The sequence below is a fragment of the Oreochromis niloticus genome, linkage group LG3, assembly GCF_001858045.2.
Source record: "Oreochromis niloticus isolate F11D_XX linkage group LG3, O_niloticus_UMD_NMBU, whole genome shotgun sequence".
NCBI lineage: Eukaryota > Metazoa > Chordata > Actinopteri > Cichliformes > Cichlidae > Oreochromis > Oreochromis niloticus.
The window spans coordinates 85,989,377-86,004,134 of NC_031967.2; the positions used below are offsets into that span (position 1 = coordinate 85,989,377).

General features: G+C 40.2%; 1 protein-coding gene across 1 annotated transcript in view; it reads right to left on the reverse strand.

Annotated features, from left to right (window-relative positions):
• LOC102082314 (protein NLRC3-like) overlaps nucleotides 1–14,758 on the reverse strand; it is a 441,947-nt gene that overhangs the window by 158,569 nt on the left and 268,620 nt on the right. The window lies entirely within an intron of this gene.

Sequence of the window (14,758 nt, forward strand, 5' to 3'; positions counted from 1 at the left end):
CCTTCTTTGATGATGATGTATACCAGGACCTCTCCCTGTTTTCTCAGAACCTGGGTCAGTCTGCTTAAGCCAACACCTCACCAGAGTCAAGTCAACTGGTGGTATTCCTGTAAGTCTTGAAAGATGCTTCTAGCTCTCGTGGAGTCTGTTCTCCATGTGTCTGAACTGAATACCCCAAATGGGTCATTGCATGTTTTGTGGTGGTGATCTGTACAGCCCTGACCTAGAATGTCTTGAGGTGCATGAGCCTGTATGGCTTCCTGAGACAGTGTCCTGTTTCTGAGTCTATGGATCCTGCACTGGAGCTGGCTGAACCTAAGACTAAGGCCACTGCTGGCTACATGCCTGACCTTTAGAGGGGCTCTGTCTTTTTGGCTGACCACATGCTCCTCTACCTGAGAAGACTCAGTTACATCTCCAGCCTGACCGTGCTCTGTCTTTATGCTAGCAACTCCAACTCTGGCCATATGATTGGCTGGTTAACTCCACCTTTATATGTCCTGTCTCATTGGTACTCTGCTGATCAAAGACCCTTCCTGACCTCCTCATTGTCCATGTCAATGGTTCTGTTCAGGCACCTTTTTCTTCAACCCTCTGAGTGTCTATGTCCTATTTTGCCTTCAGAGTGGTCTACATTGAGCATGGTAGCAGAAACTGTCTTTAGGATTAGTAGTCTTGGGTCGCTCGTTGGTCCAGAAAATTTGTTCTTAATTCATTTCGCAGTTGTCTTAGGGTGAGAGGCAGGGTACACCCTGGACAGGACGCCAGTCTGTTGCAGGGCTAACACAAAGATGTAGACAACCATTCACACTCACTCCTGCATTCATGCCTATGGGCAATTTAGAGCTTCCAATTAACCTATCCCCACTAACTGCTTGTCTTTGGACTGTGGGAGGAATACTCACAGTCCACACAAACCCAAGGGAGAACATGCAAACTTCACACAGAAAGACCCTAGCCTCATGGTGGAATTGAACTCAGGACCTTCTTGCTGTGAGGCAACAGTGCTAACCACCTTGCCACTGTGCTGCCCCATTTGATATATGAAACACAAATTTCACAGCAGCTATTATACATGCCTAAACTGCACCATATAACTTTTATGTCGATCTGAGATGGCCAAGCAGAAGGCCCACAATCTGACCCACAAATGAAACTAAGGGGCTGCACCAAGGGCCAGTATGTAATAAATAAGGAATGCTTTGAACTGAATCTAACAACAGTAATCACAGGCATTTTAATTATGAAAGTGACCAACAGCACTGTATGCCTGCGCCAGCTGGTATGAACTAAATTTACCAGGTCCTCAATGTTTTTTTGTTTCTTTTTTAGCTATGGTGATACAAGTATGTTTACACTGGGGTATTTTTTTTCTGGACTAACATCCAAATCTTTCTCTTTAGTTAACCATGAATTGTATTGCCGACTTAGACTTGTTTGTCTTATAAAGTTATTTTTATTTAATCTCAAACCTCATTACTTTTTCAGACTGAGTCTCTGTAACCTCTCAGAGAGAAGCTGTGAAGCTCTATCCTCGGTTCTCTGCTCACAGTCCTCTAGTTTGAGAGAGCTGGGCCTGAGTAACAGCAACCTCCAGGATTCAGGAGTGAAGCTTCTGTCTGCTGGACTGAAGAGTTCACACTGTACACTGGACACTCTCAGGTTAGATCCAATGGTATTTATTTTTGTAATGGTAGTAATGCTAGTATGTAAGTGACTGTTTGTGAAATGGGAAGAGACAAGGGGATTGGCCAGCCTACCTGTGTCAGGAAAAATAACCTGAGTTAGAGCTGTTCACATTTCAGTATTAGAGTAAGAGTAAAAGTAGCTCAATCACCTGCTTATGAGCTCCTGGAGCAAACCAATGTGCCAGGCTAGGGGAGTGTGGTTAAGAATTATTTAGGACTTGGTACAAATATGTCTTTCGTGTGTTACAATGTGGTTGGAGGTTGCTTATGTGGAGGTTTATCTTTTCATTTGGTTTGCTGAGCCCCAGACCAGAGGTTGATGGACAGGTGCAAGGGAAAGTAGATGTGTTGGCAGAGACAACCTATGTGCTGAGAAATGGTATTCTTTATCAGTGTAAAGGCAAGACTGAGGACATAGCACTACTACAGGCACTGAGATACAAAGTGCTGGAACTTGGTCATTCCATACCTTGCACAGGCCATCTTGGGTTACAGAAATCTCTACACAGGATTATTAGCTGTTTTGTGTGGCCTGGCATGTACACTCAAGTACAGCAGGTTTTATAAGCCTTGTCAACTATGTCAGCTCACCATAAGTAAAGGAGTGGCGAGTCTTCAGCCATTGCCTGTCATAGATACACCTTTCGAAAGAATAGGAATGGATGTAGTTGGGCCCCTTGAAAGAGGTTCGGCAGTTAATCATTACATCTTGGTCATTTGTGATTATGCTACTCATCATCCTGAAGCTTTCCCCCTAAGATCAGTGAAAGTGAGGCATGTTGCTAATTGTCTGCTGTAGTTGTTTACTAAGGTAGGTATAGCTAAAAAGGTCCTCATAGACTGTGGCACAAATTTCCAGTTTGGACTTCTAGAGTAGGTGTATAGATTACTTGGCATAAAGGGTATTAAAACCAGCCTTACCACCCCCAGTCAGATGGACTCGTGGAGTACTTTAACCAGACACTAAAAAACATGCTGCACAAACTTGTAACAGAGACTGGCTCAGACTGGGACCAGTGGCTGCCTTACTTGTTATTTGCCTATCGTAAAGTGCCCCAGACCTCGACAGGATGTTTACCATTTGAACTGCTCTATGGCTGCCAGGTGAGAGGTCCACTCGACCTGCTGAAAGAACAATGGGAAAATCCAAAGCCCATAGAAAAAATATGATGGCTTATATGGTCAAAGTGAGAGAGAGACTAGAACAAATGACAATACTGGCACAGTAAAACATAAAAGTGTCTTGTAACAAGCAAAAAGCCTGGTATGACAAGAAGGCCAGATAAAGACTTTCCAACCAGGGCAGGTGTTACTGTTGCTTCCAACAATGGACAGTGTTAGGGTTCAATGTTGAGAGAAGAATCCATAAATAACCACAGATCCGGTCCAGTGTGGAATTAGACGGCATTTTAATGAATTACACATGTGTGAGTTCAACAACCCAATCAGTGTTGAACTGTCTTTCTCATATTCAGACAACTGTTTTATGGGGTTAAGATAGTACAGCCCCCTTTCCTGTTACTAGGCAGATTTAAACAAAGCATACGTCAGCCTAAACCACAAAATGTTCCATGAACTTTAACATAGCTTTAAAGAACATTGTCTTCGGGTCGGTGCTTCCCCTCAGCTCGTCTTCGCTGTTGCTCATATGGTGCACTTCCTCTAAGTACGTCGGCACACTTCTGCATTTCTGCCCTACCAAAATAGATCTACCATGGTGTGTATGTGTGTGTGCGTACACGTGCGAGGGCGCGTGCATGCTGTGTACTGCGTACGTGTCTGGATGTGTATGTCTCGCCCTTAAATGCTCTCTTTGCTTTCAGTTTCACTTCTGCAAAAGTATGCTCTGCAGACGCGTTTCCTGTCTCATTTTGGCACAAAGTGTATTTTCCTGTCTCTGCCCTCTACACAGAGATCATAAAAGCATTAATAACATTTAAATTATAGATTCAACTCAACCATTTAAAATGGTTCTTCTTTGGACCTGTAATAAAGGCTATAACCATATATTTGAACATCTGAATGCATCTAAATGCAACATCACTATTAATACTGAAATGTTAATGATGATTATAAAAATAGCAGCAACTAATAGCAGTAAAATATTTCTATTCCTGACACTCCCTCTCTTGGTGACCCTTAAAAAGGGTCACCATACACTTATAACATTACTCTGACCCTCTCTAGAAATGCCCGCTCCCCCTAAGAACACTCCATGGGTAAAGTCAGGTTCGTCCTTGGTCCCTCTCTCGTGGAAATCTCCTCCTGTAAAGGATAGAAAACACTTTCTCCCTACTTTATTCAAACCTGATTCCAGCTAATATTACTCAAAACATGAACCTAATTTTGTATTTGGTTTTTTGACTTTTATTTTTATATCTCATTCAACCGTACTCAGCATTTGTAAAACTCTCAAAGCACTGCTTGCACGTCTCTGCAGGCTTCCTGTTGGTTCCTTATCTGATCACCCACATCCTGTACACAAACTGTCACTGCTGCAAGGGCCTACCTCTCATCTAAAGTCACCTATCACCAGAAAATGTATCAAGAAAATCATCATAACGGCTTATTCTACTAAAAGGATAATAAAAAACAACCACTTTAATCATTACATGTAAACACATAGTTAATTGCTCCTAGATAAACTTCATCATAGCTAAAAGCTGAACTCTAACTGTATTTTGAACTCCCATTTCCTGGGTGATAACCTGTTTGAATATATCATTTTATTTCATTTTGCTGCTCTTAATGTAATGACTCCTTCTAACTTATACTTTATCAGACTTAACCAAAATATATAAGCTTTCTCCCTTTGCTTCTGTTTTAAACAAAAACTTAGTCACTTCAACCAGCATCTGTTATTCTGTAACTGCATTTTATATAAGAGGACTAATTTAGAGCTGCATGTGCTATCTCAATATTTTACATGTCACCCCATTTAGTTACAACCGAAACTCCTATTCAGTTCCTTTTTTCTGTCACTTGTTACCGGGCCAACTCAAATTCGGTTAAAAGCTAAAGGAATTTCAGGCCTTTTGCCTCAAGTCAATACTGTCATGTGTGTTAAGAACTCCATATGTCTGTAAGCGTGTGCAATCCTTCAATAACTCAGGTCATTCTCACAGTAGATTGGCTAATCATAATGTTAACCAAAAGTTTATGACCCTCAAGAGACGACTCTCTGAGCCACAACTCCGTTAAAGGCACCAAAATGCAATGTGTATGAAAAAATCATTTCTACATATATAATCTCCAATATTATTCATTTAAGTCAGCGAGACTTTTAACATCCTCATAAAAGCTCTCCTCTACCCTAGAACTAAATCTATTTACTATCTGTTTCTAAAGCCTACATTATAACAACATTCTAGCATTATGTCACTGTTACAACTTATCCTAAAAATCAAAAAGAAATCCCACATTTTCTACTCATAAAATGTTCACTATTTTTCCCCAAGCATATCCTTTATTCCCACAATTTCCCTCTAAATTTGGTGTACAACTTCTTCTTAACACCAGCAATTTATCTTCTAAACAGAATTCAGTTCATTTTACTCCTTTCTTTAGAATTAACAATCTCTGCCTCAGTTTTACCATATCTAAATTATCAAACAACCCCAATCGTTATAAAATCATACTAAAACCCATTTCAAATTAAACAAATTAAATCTTAAACCCCTCTCTTTTTTGACACATCTCATGTGGCAAAAAACTCAACATGCTTCACCCAAGCTTAACAAATTAACAAGGGAAAAAAGGTTAGTCATATCATTTCTCAGGACAGCTCAGCAATTCTCCTCTCCGGTGTTTTGCTCCAGCCCTGAAAACCTGTGTTTAAGGAACAACATCAATTTAATCATCATGTCAAATCTCCTCAAAATCGTTGCTCCATGCAAAGTCTGGATCCTTGGAACTTCCTGGAAACAAAACCTGTGTGTTAACCAGAACTTCACATTTCATACTCAATTTTCCCACTTATGATCCAACCTGTGTTATAACCCAAAATAAACTTACCCAGAACAGTTATTAATCATGTGTCACCTCAGTTCATGATAACTTGAGTTACATCAATGTTTCCCTTTTAGCATTTAGCATTCTATAATGTAATAACATAATCCAACCCCAGTAAATAATTTTCTCAAAGCACACATCAATATCCCAAAATCAGCATCCCCAGATTTAATTCTCCCACTTGTCCTTTCATTTATTTCCCCCTTGGTCCCATCACTCACATTCACTCCCATGCATTCACACATGATATTTTTGCTGATACTGCAGCCTTCTGCGCACGTCATCAGATGCTCCACATCAGCAAAATGAGCTCAATCATTTGTTTTATTTCGTTTTCCTTTTTAGGAAAATAGTTCTCTATACTTTTGACTGGATTGAATCGATCAATCCATTTTTAGACAGAGACTTGCCGCCACTCAGTCTCTGATTGTAATCAATTATAATTCTGTAATGCCCACCTGATTTTCGTACTTGGTAATTTTGTCAGCGCCGTCAGTTCACTCTCTTCCAGGCCTGCTTAGAACAAAAATGAAAAAAGAGAGCTGATTATTAGCTCATCAAAGTACCAAACAAAATCACCTGACAGGTTTTTTCCTGAGTGCACTTACTACTACAAAAAATTTTTGGGGCCCCTCTCAGACATATCCATGTCTTAATCAAACACCCTCTCTGGAAATAAAACAACAGCCTCAAAAATCTGAAACAATCTTAAATTTCACCCGTTCAACACACCGAAAACCTCGCCAAAAGCTACACCGTTTCGTACACAACAATAACCCCGGTTAAGCACATTACCATACTCAGATTCAGCCTAACACCTTACAACAATGTGTCAACACTAATTTATAAACCTCCTAATCAAATTTGCACCTCTGAACAATCTACCCCTCCTTTAAGGCCTCAATCACACACACACAGCAAGCTCCTCTGTCCACATTCACACGAGCTCTCAAACTTTTTGCATACTCAGCCATATCTCAACAATTTAACTTGGCAAAAGAAATACATGTTTAAACTTTATCACATTATTCAATTATTTTCATTTTCTTTCTATACTAATCACTTACTTTGATCAATCAGTGCAAGAGCACTCCTAAGTCACCCTTATAGACACTTTTCTTTTGTTTTTTCCATCTATTTTAAATCTTTCCATCAATTGTATTAACCATTCACACCATTCTCTCACTCATACAAGCAGCAAGCAGATCTTCATTGCATATGCTTATGCTCTTAGCCAGGTTTTAATCAATGTCTCTATGCATTAAGCTTCAAGAGCTTGTCTTTATAAGGTTAATGCATTTTCTGTTTGTGTGTGTATGGGTATGTGTTATTTTGCATCTATGGCTTCGCAGTCTGTCAGACACCTTTCCAATTCTCCAGTTAAACAGTCAGTTTTCTTTTTCCCCGAATTACTAACCGAAACTTTTGATTTCCCACCTTAAATAAAACACTCCTAGTCTTCAGCCAGGAGCTATGGCCTGTTTTCCAGGTTCATGGACACATGATTCTGTGAACAATTCAACCAAAACTTGCCTTAACTTATCCATTGATGTTACCCTCTAACTTTCTTCCGACTGCTGCTGTGGAGAATTGGTCCGGTTCTGCTTTACTCCTGAAAATAACAAAACTAAGACATTTTCATTATTACCACAAGTGCCTAAATGACCCATTTCTCTGTCTCTGGTCAGAAATACCAATTATGCCATGCATGTAAGCGTGTTCTTCCTTGTATTTTATGTTAATTAAGTGTAAACTGCTTCTTCATTAAATTAATTCATTGAGTTTTTCATTGCATTTCTATGTATTCATGTTAATGTACACTACGTGTAAGCTGTTTCTTCATTGCATCCTATATATTCATATTTAATTTATGCATTTCACCACTGAGCTTTAGATTCAAACTATCTCACTTCTGATTCATTTCAAAAATAATCTCACATGTAACAATTTGTATGTGTGTTTTCTATTCATTAAGGTAATGACAATTATTTTCGTTCATTATTCTTACCTTTTCTAATGTTTACCTCTTTGTTATGCTGTAGTGGACATCCCTAAACAATTCATGAGTTCAGGTTTCAATTTTCAATCCAATTATATCCTATATTCTCACAGTCAAACTCGTCCAGCTTCATCTCTCACTGGTCCTCTCTGCACAATGTCCTGTTCGGGCTTCAAAGCTCCAGCAAACACAGTCTCAACTCAGCTGTTGTCTTCTTCTCTGTTTCTTTACAGTCTTTCTTTCAGATTAAGTCCCAGCATGGCAAAATATCACTCAATGTCCAGTGCTCTTCCACAATTCTTTATCCCACTGTTCAACTGCCCAGCCTGTATTTTCACAGTACATGTTGCAGTACTCTTACATGCTGCTGCTGGTCGTCAGTCGTCATCAGTGTTAATGGATCAGTGGCACTGTCGTTTGCCTGCTGTATTCAAGTCCACGATGTTCTGTCGGTCTTCATCAGGCGATTGACTGTCCTTTGAACTTCTTCTCCGCTTCAGGGACAAAGTGAGAGATCCAGCCGCACAATTTCGAGCCAAAGACTGGCTTATTTTCTCCCAATTCTTTTAATCTACTTTTCTGCTGCTGAACTCAAGGTTCCAATGTTGAGAGAGTCCACCTGTATTGACACACTAAAGCATACAATTAGTATTATATTCATTTTTCTTAAAGGCTTCATTTGCTTCATGGGCCTCATCTGTCTCTCTGTGTTCTTTCTGTACACACTCAGTTCCCATATATGGGCATGCAAAGTTCCTGTTCACTATTTCCTGTCGCTGCAGCCCCGGTACACAGAGCCATATTTCCTGTTCTTCAAACTAATCTAACTCCTTTGTTTTTTGTTTTTTTTTGTATTTATAGTCTACACGCCCTCTTTTATTCTACTAAATCTTAGTCTAAAAACAATACACCTTCATTTCACTCACACACATTTAAACCGAGCTCTTTCACACATCCAAACAATTAACCAAGTGTATATGCTTATGTGTTTTTGAACTGAGAGAAAAAGACACTCAACCTCTCATACCATCACTCATGCATTTCTTGAATTAAAAGCACTTTCAAACTTTAGCACATCCTACTTTTCATCACACAAGAAATATATTTCACACTCCTTTATTTCATACACACGTTTAAAGGTTCTAACCTCTTTAGTCATTCAGTAATCGTCTCACACACTGCCTTTTCTTTCAAACTCCCCCTTTTCACTTACTCAGACAAATCACCCAGTCACTCAAATCAAATACTGACAGCATTCACACAGTTAAAATCACACAAAATACGCTTTCATACGAGTATTTTGGACATGCCTTCCATGATCAGAAAGAGCAAGTCAAAAGAAAAAAGAAAAAGAAAACTGAAACCTCTCATCGTCTCACACCCCGCTTCTCCACACACACACATAACTGAAAAATAAAACACACCAACATTTATGGCTCACGAAATATACATCTATCAAAATTCAGTCATTTACTATACATCCACACTAATATATTCAAACTGTATTTACACTCTCATAATAAGCAAAACCAACCTCTTATATACAGGCATTTAGCAAAAAGCTCAATTCTGTCGACATTGAAACCACCCTCTCTGCGCGTCACTGCTGCTCATTTGCATTTACACACACCATCAGTGCACATCCGGCTGTGCATTACTGACACAGAGACTGATCTTACTCATAGATCTCATATTTTATATTACAGACGTCTTATTAATTACAACTGCACAGATTTTTTAGGCCTTTTCAACTCCTATGTAATTTCGATAATATAACATAACGGCTCCAACCGATCAGTCCCAGACTTTTTGTGCTCAATTCACCAGGGCGGTCCCAGACTGTCCTGTCCAGATCTCTAAACCTAACTTAATTTGCCAGCATACCCAATAAGCGCAAAAATAGGAGACTCTAACTCCTAGCAATTTTGGAGGTTCCCCAGTTCTCCCCGGTTTGTCGTACCGTACTATCCCATTAGTCGCCGCTAGGTCAAGGATAAACGTCTTTATCCAGGAGGGAGCGTTACCTCCGAGAAAATGCGCTTCTTAACAGACGCCGCTGTCGTCCTAGAAAAATTTAGAATAATTTGAAACAACAATCTACACCCAACACAGGATTAAGATTGAGGACAACCCTCAACAGTTTTGGAGATTCCCGAGTCCTCCTCGAATGTTGCCCGAAACTATCCCTAGTCGCCGCTAGGTGAAGGATAGATTTCTCTATCCAGCAGGGAGCGTCACCTCCGAGAAAGTTCTTAAGGGTTGCATAACCAATGGGACTTGAACCCACACAATGACCAAATTCCCTACCATTCTAAGAGTTCACTTAGCAGTCCAACTGCTTTAATTCTCTTTTCATTCCTTTATTCTCATTACTCAGTACTGTCACTTATACTTCCTTATCATTACTTCAACCGGTAAACTTCATAAAAACTTCACCAAAATTAAAAACAGACATTCACCAGTAATTTTCAGTGAGTAGACTTTAATTTGACATGTCCAATCTAGCACATTTTGGAAAATTCAACAGGTATGTGCCTTACCTTTGTTTAAGCCGGCTTGTCTCTCACTTCAGACCACTGACTCCTATCTGCCCATCCAATCACCACAGACCCTGGATCTCTCCATCTACACCAAAATTCCCCTCTCTCACCGGACCGAGCCCCCAAATGTTAAGGTTCAATGTTGAGAGAAGAATCCATAAATAACCACAGATCCGGTCCAGTGTGGAATTAGACGGGATTTTAATGAATTACACATGTGTGAGTTCAACAACCCAATCAGTGTTGAACTGTCTTTTTCATATTCAGACAACTGTTTTATGGGGTTAAGATAGTACAGCCCCCTTTCCTGTTACTAGGCAGATTTAAACAAAGCATACGTCAGCCTAAACCACAAAATGTTCCATGAACTTTAACATAGCTTTAAAGAACATTGTCTTCGGGTCGGTGCTTCCCCTCAGCTCGTCTTCGCTGTTGCTCATATGGTGCACTTCCTCTAAGTACGTCGGCACACTTCTGCATTTCTGCCCTACCAAAATAGATCTACCATGGTGTGTATGTGTGTGTGCGTACACGTGCGAGGGCGCGTGCATGCTGTGTACTGCGTACGTGTCTGGATGTGTATGTCTCGCCCTTAAATGCTCTCTTTGCTTTCAGTTTCACTTCTGCAAAAGTATGCTCTGCAGACGCGTTTCCTGTCTCATTTTGGCACAAAGTGTATTTTCCTGTCTCTGCCCTCTACACAGAGATCATAAAAGCATTAATAACATTTAAATTATAGATTCAACTCAACCATTTAAAATGGTTCTTCTTTGGACCTGTAATAAAGGCTATAACCATATATTTGAACATCTGAATGCATCTAAATGCAACATCACTATTAATACTGAAATGTTAATGATGATTATGAAAATAGCAGCAACTAATAGCAGTAAAATATTTCTATTCCTGACAACAGCAAAGTACTAGCAAGGTGGAAAGGACCCTACAGAATTACAAAATTCTTCTGCAATGTCAGCTATGAGCTGTACATGTCTATTACATGCCATATTATGCCTCCCACACAGGAAGAGCAGCAGCTGCTGCCAAAGCAGCCCACGCAGCAGGTAAAACATCGTCTTGTTCAAGTGGTTAAGGAAGAAGAGGGAGAACAGTTTTTTCCCATAAGCAATTTAGAGCCGGGGGTGTCGCTAACCCCTCTCAAGCCTTCCCAGCAGGAAGATCTAAGGGTTTTCTGAATCCAAATTTGTTTCTTGAAAAACCTGGTTTTACAAAAGTGGTACAATACAAAGTCCACCTGAGGGATAATGCTCCACCCTGCAGAAAATTCTATAAAATTCCTGAACGCCTGGTGCCACAGCTGAAGAAAGAAATAGACCTAATTTTGGCCCAATTGGTTTGGTCCCAAAAAAGGAGGGAACACTGACGGTCTGCATTCACCTGAGATATCTCAACTCTGTCTTAAAGTTTGATCGCTACCCGATGTCTTGTATTGATGAACTCTTGAAAAGGGTGGGGAGAAGTAAGTACATTACCACTCTGGAAATAAGCAAGGGTTACTGGCAGTGGCCCTAGCTCCGGAGGCAAAGGAACTGACAGCCTTCAAAACCCCGTTTGGGCTGTTTCAGTTCAGGGTGATGCCATTTAGTCACCAGGGGCACCAGCAAAGTTTCAGTGGATGATGGACCAGGTCTTGATGGATGTGTCAGAGTTTGCTCCACCATATTTAGATAATGTAATGATATTTAGCCAGACCTGTGAGGAGCATGTGACACACCTACGATGCATTCTGCAACTGAACAAATCTGCAGATCTTACTATCAATCGTCACAAGTGTAAGATCGCACAAAACCAGGTGGAGTACGCTGGATATGTGGTCGGACATAGACAAGTGTAGTTTCAAGTGGGGAAAATGGAGGCTGTTGGGTCTGCGCTTCCACAGGCCCTGCTGGTTTAGAGACTTATTCCCGTTAACGAAGCAAGACGAACAGTGATTGATCGATTTTACTTGCTAGCAAGGGAAGGCTCTCAGAGCAGCCCTTCTGCCCTCAGTGTCAGACCACTTCGAAGAACCAGCTTCCTCTGCAGCCTCTTATTCTGTGACACACAGTTTACACAAACACCCATTGTAAATCCCCCCTATGGTCATAAAAGGTTAAAACACTGTGTGTGTGTGTGTGTGTGTGTGTGTGTGTGTGTGTGTGTGTGTGTGTGCGTGCGTGTGTGTGTGTGTGTGTGTGTGTGCGTGTGTGTACGTACGTCAGTGTGTGTGTGTGTTTGTGTTTGGGGAAGCATTTGTGTGACCTCCTGCTCACCAAAAGTGTCATAAAGGCAAGAAGTTTACTAAACAAGAAAACAGAGCCTTCACATAAGATGTGCCTATAATAAAACACTATAGCCTCCCCTACCATTCAACAGGCTGTGGAGGGGGTCAGAAACCAAGGAATGTCTTTGATCGCCTCTGTCAGTGCGCCCCAGGGTGGCTGTGGCTACAATGTAGCTTGCCATCACCAGTGTGTGAATGGGTGGATGACTGGATATGTAAAGTGCTTTGGGGTCCTTAGGGACTGTTAAAGAGCTATATAAATACAGGCCATTTACCATTTACCATACAGTTTGAACCAAGACTTACAAATTTAAGTACAATAATGGCAACATTTAACAATTTGACTCCAACAGTCCCCCCTTTTGGTCAGTTTTGTACTTAAATTTCCACTTATGCACCCTTGTGTTTTACAGTTTCAGTGTAGACTTCATTCACACACAGCTCCTCACGTCATTCTTCACAGTTACAGTTTTTCTCAGTTGCTTTGGTGCATTTCTCACAACAGAATTAAACTTTGCACAATAGTTAGTTCAACCTCCACAACATGTAGTCGTTTTGGCACAACCTTGTGGCGGTTTCATGTTCATTTCGTCCAAAGGCAAATGCCTTTGGACATGAAGCAGTTGAGTAAGTACAAATATCTAAAGAATGGTCACTTTTGACTTGCTATTCATCACTATCTCCTTGCTTCTATCATGAATGTCACAATTATTTATACTTGTACTGGCTGAATAGTCATTGTCCATACAACTAATAGTCTTCATTTCATTGCTTGTGTCAGTGCACTCAAAATTGTTGAACATCTTGTCAAACAATTTGTACACCCATTTTGAAAACCCTATTTTTAAGGAGTTTCCATGAAAATCTCCATAAATTACTTTTCTCAGGTGAACCTTATCTCACACTAATGAAAATTGGTGTGTGTTACTCTTACTTGCAACCAATGAAAAGCCTCTTCTACCCAGTCATAGGTGAATCGCGTTACAGTATCCCCTACTCTACAAGTATATATATAATGTAAACCAACAGACAGGATTGGCATGAGGTGCATACTGAATCTACAAAAGCTTGTGATGACATCACAGCAGAGTCCTGCAGAGGGTGGATTCGACACTCCAGAAGATACTTTCCCCGATGCATCGATAGAGCTGACATTCGCTGTGATGTTGATGCAAATATGTGGGCAGACAGACGGGAGCGTCTAGATATCAATGATTGATATGCAGCAGTGTCTGTTTTTCAGTTTTTTTTTTGTTTCATAACTACTGCAGTAAGGTTTACTGTCTAAGTGAGTTTATGTTTGCTGTAAAATGTTTGATTTACTGTATTTCCCCAGTTGCACAATGCTGTGCACAGTTTCAATTGAATATTATCAAGAGTGCATATGAAGTGTCTTGAGTTTCCTTTACAATTTATGGTTTTCAGACTTGACATGTCATTGGGAAGCACCTACAAAGAAATCCGTCACAATGAGAACATGTTCAAACCATTTGATTTTGTGACCAAAGGTGCTGGTGTAATGACTTGTAATTGTGACAGCCCTGACACTTTGATTGATATAAGTACTTGCTTTTGATGAATATTTTATCTGTTTTGATGAAGTGACTCACTTTTGCAAGTTATCCACCATGTTTTGCAGTTTGCACTAATTGTTTTGAGAAGAGCCTTAGTAGTGGTGCAGAGATCAATTCTGTTGTGAGAAATGCACCAAAGCAACTGAGAAAAACTGTAATACATGTACCAAACGTGCTAGCAATTATCTTACTTCTCATTCATCTCATACACAGTAAACTGCATCCTGCACGTAAACAAATGGATGTCAGCAGTTAAAACACATGAATTAACATTTTCAAAATCATATGCCACCACCATCCAAATATATATAGACATAGACATGTTTGTCCATGTGGCTTCCAGCTATCTTCAAAGCTTTAGCCTGGTCAGCACTTCCTTTTTATGACCTCTATCAAATACCCAAATCTTCTCATTGTAGGCATTCTTCCTGTGGGGGGACAGAGTCAACTAGTGGATTATCTGCACTTACGACTCCTCTACTGTCCTTTCATCTCTCTGCAGAAATTTTTTTAAAGGAAATTGGATCAAGTTGTTTATGATCTTCTCCACCCTTTTTGAGTCATGACCACGCCCATGGCTCAAAATTCCAGCCAGCTTATAGAAGTGTACATGATGCAAATGTAAAGAAAGGAAACCCCTCTGCAGTATCAAGTCTGCATGG